Consider the following 7,597-nt stretch of genomic DNA (forward strand, 5'->3'; position numbering starts at 1 on the left):
CTACACTGTTAGAGCAAGTGTAAATTGGTACAGAACTATGGAGAATAGTAAGGAGGTTCCTTAGAAAACTAAAAAAGATAGTTATCATAGGATACAGCTATCCTCTTCCTGGGCATATATCTGGAGAAAACCATAAATAGAAAAGATACATGCATCCCAGTATTCACAGGAGCATTATTTAAGATAGCTAAGACATGGAAGCAACCTGTGTCCATTGACATATAAATAGATACAGAAAATATGGCATATAAATATACAATGGAATATTACTCAGACATAAAAAAAGAATGAAATAATGCCATTTGCAGCAACATGGATGGACATGGAGATTATCATACTAAGTTATGTAAGACAGAAAGACAGATATCATATGATATTGTTTATACGTGGAATCTAATGTACATACAAATGAACTTATGTGCAAAACAGAAATCAACTCACAGACGTAGAAGACAAAGTTATGCTAACCAAAGGGGAAAGAGGGGAGAGTGATAAATTAGGAGGTTGGGTTAATATATACACATTACTCTATATAAGATAGTAACCAACAAGGACCAACTGTTCAGCACAGGAATCTACACTCAGTAACCTATAAGGGAAAAAAATCTGAAAAAAGCAAAAAATACATATGTAAAAATGAATCACTTTGCTGTACATCCAAAATTAAGAACATTGCAAATCAATTATACTTCAATAAAAAAAGAAATCCTTCTAGTAACATGATAAATGGAATTTCCCCAATATTTCAGTTACAAGGTTGAGAATAAATTTGAGAAAATTGAAAAAACAAGCATAAATTGAGAAACCTCTTAGAAATGAGGAAGCTCACAAAGCTTAATCAAATGAGTTACATAAATTGTAGGGAGGAGGAGGAGTTGAAGTCAAAGAAATGAGCAAGTTCTGTTTCCACAGTCTGATAAAAAAATTTGATCAAAGATTTCAAATTCTGTCTGAGGCTTTGAAGTCTTCAATCATGTGCCCTTCCTCAGCTGAATATAAGTGGCCCTTTTCTAGGTGGCATTTTAAAGAACGCTTTCAGAGCCCTCTTTATGTCTTTGTTCCTCAGACTGTAGAGGAAAGGGTTCAGCATGGGTGTGACCACTGTGTACATCACCGAAGTGATTGCACTTGAGTGTGAGTTGTGGGTAGCAGCAGAGTTAAGGTATACTCCTAAGCCTGTACAACAAAATAAGGAGACAACTGAGAGGTGAGATGCACAGGTGGAAAATACTTTATACTTCCCCTGAGCTGATGAGATTTTACATATGGCAGAAACTATCTTAGAGTAAGAGTAAAAGATACCAGCAAAGGGACCACCATCCAGCAGGACAGCTGCAAAATACATCACCATGTCATTAAGAAAATTGTCAGAACAGGCAAGTTGCATCAATAGTTTGAGTTCACAGTAATAGTGAGGGATTTTCACCTCTCTACAGAAGAACAATCTTAACACCATGAAGGTTTGTAACAAGGAATCCAGGACGCTGATGACCCAGCTAACCAGAACCAACATTACACAGATTTGGGGGTTCATGATGACTGTGTAGTGCAGGGGGTGACAAATGGCCATGAAGCAGTCATAGGCCATCACAGACAGGAGGAAGACGTCCAACCCTACAAACAGCATAAAAAAATACATCTGGTGATGCAGCCTTGATAGGTGATTACTTTGCTCTGTGTCTGTATGTTAAGCAGCATCTTTGGGATGATGGTGGAGGTGAAACAGATATCTACAAAGGACAGGTTGGAGAGGAAGAAGTACATAGGTGTGTGGAGGTGGGAGTCTGAACTGACAGCCAGGATGATGAGCAGGTTTCCAAACACAGTGATCAGGTACATGGAGAGGAAAAGCTCAAATATGAGGGGCTGTAGTTCTGGTTTTTCTGAAATTCCCAGAAGAAGAAATTCTGAATCTCCTGTTATGTTTCTTGGTGGCATGTGTTGGAGGTGACTACAAGGAAAGGGGAAAATAACATGATTATTTTTACAGAAATGGGCATTAGTCAGAATGTTGAAATGCTACCACTTTTATATTTATATTTTATATTTATATATTTTATATTTTTCTGTCAAAAATTAATATCAATACTTTGTTCATGTGTTTGGTCCTCTGTAGGCAATTTCTTGTGTCATCTCTAATTAGCAAATTTGTTCCATTCTCAGCCTTTCCCCCAAGATGTCATGTATTCCACAGTTTAATAAGAACTGTTTTCATTCAATTGGGGAATATAAACTGAATTGGGCAATGTTCCAGGTGCTGTCTAGGCAATGACTATAATGTTTATAAAAACAAATGCTCCTCAAATCCACTCATGGAGAAATAATAAAAGCAAATAAAAACGTTTGTAGCATGTCAGATAGTAACAGGCGCTATGAGAAAATGAAAGCACGTATAAGCAAAAAATAAAGAGGACTGCTATTTTTGATGAGTGCTCAGGCAAAACCGCAAATAAGGAGACATGAACAGAGACATTAAGAAAGAGAGGGCAGGAGCCATGAACACATCAGGAGAAATGTGTGCCAGGTAAGGAGAACAGCAAGTGCAAAAGACTTAGAGAGGTATTTGTTTAAGATATTAAAGTTTAAATATAGGAAACCAATGCAGGGGAGGTAATGGGTGATGGTGAGAATGAGGAGAAATGGGGTCAGAAAATCTAGAGGAACAAGGTAACCTCCCAGCTCATGTTAAAACTTCAAGAGATGAGGAGTCCCTCAACCAAACTATGTACCTCTAGCACTTTATGAAATGTTTTCTGTGTTTAAATGAATCTTTTCTGTTGCTTGAGTTCTGGCCCCTGTGTATAAGAGTCACCTTTGAATATATGAGCTCAGTACTCCTGCTCTGAGGACTTCTCACACTCCACAAGACATGGAGAGCAACACACACACACACACACACAGTAGACCCTGGCTTCTTGGCTGTGTTACTTCCATGTTTTTTTCACCCCTCACTACCCTGAGAATGTTCCAGGTTGACACAGCTCAACTTGATCCAATCAGATTATGCACAAATAACATCCAGAAATTCCAGTTTCTAACTTCCCAGGTTCAATAAGCTTGTGCATCAATTTTGCCATCACCATTTCATGCCCTGTATTAAAGATGCATAAAAATCTGTTATGTGAACATGTGTCTGTATATGTATCTATACTCTTTCTCAAAACCTGGGTTTTAAGATGTATTGTATGTATGTATATATGAGAGGACAGACAGAGAGAAAATGAACATGAGAGAACATAAAGCTCCAATAAGCTCATCTAATAAGCTCAAACAGTCCTTAAAAGCTTCTTTGGATCTGGTGACATATCATGTGCTGTTATATTCCCTTGATGCCAAGGAAAAATAATAAAAAAATAAAAAAAATAAATTTACCAAAAAACTAAGTAGCAATGTCTTTATGGTTTGAAACACTTATGGAATATGCAGCCCAAGAGAAAAATGAGCAACGGGAATAAACCAACACTTCACATAGGATGTTTATAAAGTGCAATGAATGTACAATAAAAGTTTTTCGTTTTTAAAATTTGGAAGCAAAACTTTTTTTCTGTGCCTATTTCATATTTATTTGAATAATTGTTTACAAAAATCAAGTTTCTCCCCTTCTTCTAACATTTAAAAAAAATAAAATAGATTACAACTTTGGGATCAGAGTAAAACCTCGATATATAAATATATAAAGTATAAAGGTGGGCAAAATGAAATTAAATAAAGCAATAAACTCAGAAATAAGATAATAAACATATTTAACCAAATTAATTAAAAAATTATGGCCGAACATACGCCCCACAAGTCAATTGTAAAACAGTCATTTGCAAAAACTATTTGAAAGGCTGATAACCATAGAAATGCGCACATGATATATGGATATATAATAGTAATAGGCAAATCAAAATGGTGCCCAAATATATAAATCTTTGTTGTAACTCAGTATTCAGTTTAAGAAAGCAATAGGAAATCTCTTTCATAACAGTCCTGGGGAAAAAGATCTCTCACATTTTGGAATGAGAATTTTTTAACTAGTTGCAAGGGTGTACTGTCTGATTTTTTTCTGGCGGAAACATGAAGTGTTACAACATTTTAGGGAAAAATCTGAAGACAGCTATAAATATTCAAAATACAGTTATTTAACTCAGTGCTTTCCAGTGTTGACACGGTTGACATTCTGCATCAGATCATTGTTTGTATGTGTGTGGGGGGGGTGGGGGCGGGGGCGGGGGGAGGGTCTGTCCTGTGCCTTGTAGGATATTTGGAGCATCCCTGACCTCTACTCAGCCCTCCAAGTGTGACAGTTATAAAACTATCTAGACATTTCTTGGTGAAACCTGGGGGACAAAATCATGCACAATTAGAGACACGATTTGATCTTCACTATCTCAAATTTTCTTGGCAGTCTTGATATACTAGCAATTTAATGACAAAGAATGTGAAAGACCATCAAATGAGGAGTAGCTTGGGAAACCCATTAAATGTTTTACAGCCATAAAAATAATGAATCATCATTGTATTAGTGATTGGAGGCTGGTCCCTGAAGAATTTTTGAGGAAGAAGGAAAGTGGGACAAAATTTTAAAAATGGCTGCACTAAAACACAAGAGTATTTGTGATGTGTATAGGATTCCATTCGAGCATTGGTGTAGAAGTGAATTAGTATGAGCATAATATAGAAATGGAGTTTGAAAAGAAACGAACATCTTATGGAAAACAATGCCAGTGAGAAGGAAATGAGGTTAAGTAGAGGGTATCAAAACAACTATATATAACAACATTGAAAGAAAATCTACTGCTAAGTTTTAAAAAGATATGAAACAGTAATAATTTAACAACATCAACATGTTCTACTAATATAAAATTCAATTTCCAATGACGTGGAAATAAAAGAACATAACAGAAGTGCTTTTAAAATGTGGGAAGAAATAAGGATTTAAATTATAATTTCATCATGCGTGAATATTTGTGGATTTCAATGTGCTTAAGGTAGATAAGAGTGATATTTAGTCAAATGATAAATAAGAATTCCTTCCAAGTGATGGGTGAATGTGATGCAACATTTAGAGAGCTCTAGTCACAAAAGTTCAAGAATAACAATAAAGAATAACAGAGATGTAAAAACATTTGGAGATCATATAAAGGACCATTTATTAGCATTAAGTATGCAGACCTTTCAGTATCATTTTTCTTTAGAATAATGATTTGCAAGAAAGAATAGTAAAGTGACAGCTAATTTCTTTCAGAACAACAACAACAATAAAAGCAAAGGAGAGAACACAGTATGAGGGATTTATAGATGTGACCACATAAAATTTATATACACTCACATTTCTCCTCAAATACATTTATACATAGCTAAAATAACTAAAAGGCAAATGACAAGTCTGTGAATAAAATTTCAATAATTTGATTCAAAGACTACAATTAAAAACAGGAGGAAAATTTATCCGATCCTAGTATACAAAAGGACTCATACAGATAATTTGAGATAAAGTAAATGGCTAAAAAATCCACATACACATTCAGCCTAATCAGAAATAAAATATTGACATAGTAAGCCCATTTTCATTATCCCTTTTTACATCTTATTTTTTTTTTCATTTATTTCATAGAAGACACTGCGACATATATGTCTCATATACTGTGAAACATGTATTACTGTTGGCAGGATGTATATGCAAGCATGCCTTGGGGAGGATCTTTATCTTCACAATGAAAATATGATAAAATATCCCATCTTAAACGTTAGAAAGAAAGGCCTTCATTGTATACCCCTCCACAGCTAATATCCCATTTCTCTACTCCAGGTAAATAATAAGATACCTGAACATATATTCTTTTCCTGGAAGCGCTTTCCCTCTTCTAATTGGGCTCCGATTTTTATCATTTAGTTTGCATCAGTGAGCACTGCCTTACTAAATTCAATGGTCACTTCTCTTTTTAGCATCATAAAGATGCATTGATATATAATCAAACAAGTGGAAAAAACACAGTGGTCTCTGGGCTCTGGGCTCGGCTGAACAGGTTCTCAGTTGGCCTCAGGTAAACATTCTTGGATTTCCTTCTGTCTAACCTATTCCTGCAGTGTGTTTTGGGGTCTTGGACTCACCTGCACAGGAACACTGAGAGGAAGGTCCCAGTGTGGGAATCTGAGTCTCTTCCTGGATGGTTGATGATGGAGAATGAAGCTCTGTCCCCAGATGAGACAGGAGGAAGCTGTCACATATTGGTCCTTTAGTCAGATTTAGGACTCCAAAAGAAACAACTCTGTCTAGTTCATGCCAAGGTTGTACAAGCTCAGGCACTGCAGCAGAAGAGATATTTACAGCTCTCTATGTCTGCTCATTAGGTACATTTCCCTCATATTGCAACAACCTATAAGTAGATGATATCTCTGTGGAACCTGGTCTAGATAGAAAGGATTTTTTTCCTGGTAATTCTCTGTTTCTCAGGAGAGCAGGTTATAAGCCCTATGGGAATGAGGCAATTCTCTTCTATAGGTTCTTTGTTCTTCAAAACAATGACTTTTGGTGGGGGCACAGCCCCATGAAACCCTTAGAAAATTATTTTTCCCTTCTTTATAAGAGGGCCAACTTTGCTCTTTTGATGTAAGATATTAAGCAGAACACTTCTTTCCTTCCTGTCACTTTTGCTAACACTATTAGTAATTATTTATCCCTGATGTTAAGGGGTATTGATTAGCTCCTAATTAAAAACATTTGTAATTTTATAAGGTATATTTAGATATTTTCAAGCACCACAACCTCCCTTAGCACATTATAGGGATGATCTGTTTTAATTTTAAAGAAACTCCTTCTGTGAGATAGTACTGTTATAACTCCATCCTCCATTTCAAGAATAGAGCTCAGAAGTATTTAATGTTCTGCTGAAAATTACAAAGCAATTTTGGGATGGAGTCTAATGGAATTCTATCAAGATGCTTCCAGTTCTCAAACTCTGAATTGTGGTTCTTGACCAATTTGGTTTTGCCCTTGGGGATACTTGTCAATGTCAGAAGGGATGCTGCTAAACATCCACAATGCACAGGACAGCACTGAACACAAATAATTATCCTGCTCCAAAAATTAACACTGAGAAGGTGAGAAAACCCATTTTAGGCTAGCATTTCTTTTACTTCCTTAGGCATGCAGGTCACCAGGGTTTCCAATTCAAGTGTGAATTCTGATTGAGTAGGTCTGCAGTGAGCCCTAAGGCCCTGCATTTCTAACAAGCTCCTGGGAGGTGAGATGCTGCAGGTCTTGGTCTGTGGTCACACTTTAATAAGGCTAAGGTCCTATGTTACAGTATGGTGTAGGTGAGTTTAGATCTTCTGCACCCAATATTATTTTTGCGTGTAATTTTGTAAGAGAAGAATTTTACTCACTGCCGAAGCTGTAATACATTCTGTGTTTGATTCTTCATATAAGGGCTCTTGAATGACATCACATACTATACACCAGAAAAAAGCCTTTGTAGTAGGCAGAATAAGGGCCTCAAAAGATGTCCACTCCTAATACCAAGAACTTTTGAATATGTTAGCTTATATAAAGGGGAATAAAGCTAGCAGGTAAAAAAAAATTGCTAATCATTAATTCTATGACGAGAAGATT

At 36.1% G+C, this 7,597-nt stretch overlaps 1 pseudogene; it reads right to left on the reverse strand.

Annotated features, from left to right (window-relative positions):
* Window positions 1–985: 985 nt before the first annotated feature.
* LOC130836296 (olfactory receptor 7A17-like) lies at window positions 986–1,938 on the reverse strand (annotated as a pseudogene).
* Between the last annotated feature and the right edge of the window lie 5,659 nt (window positions 1,939–7,597).

This window comes from Hippopotamus amphibius, chromosome 15, assembly GCF_030028045.1.
Source record: "Hippopotamus amphibius kiboko isolate mHipAmp2 chromosome 15, mHipAmp2.hap2, whole genome shotgun sequence".
NCBI lineage: Eukaryota > Metazoa > Chordata > Mammalia > Artiodactyla > Hippopotamidae > Hippopotamus > Hippopotamus amphibius.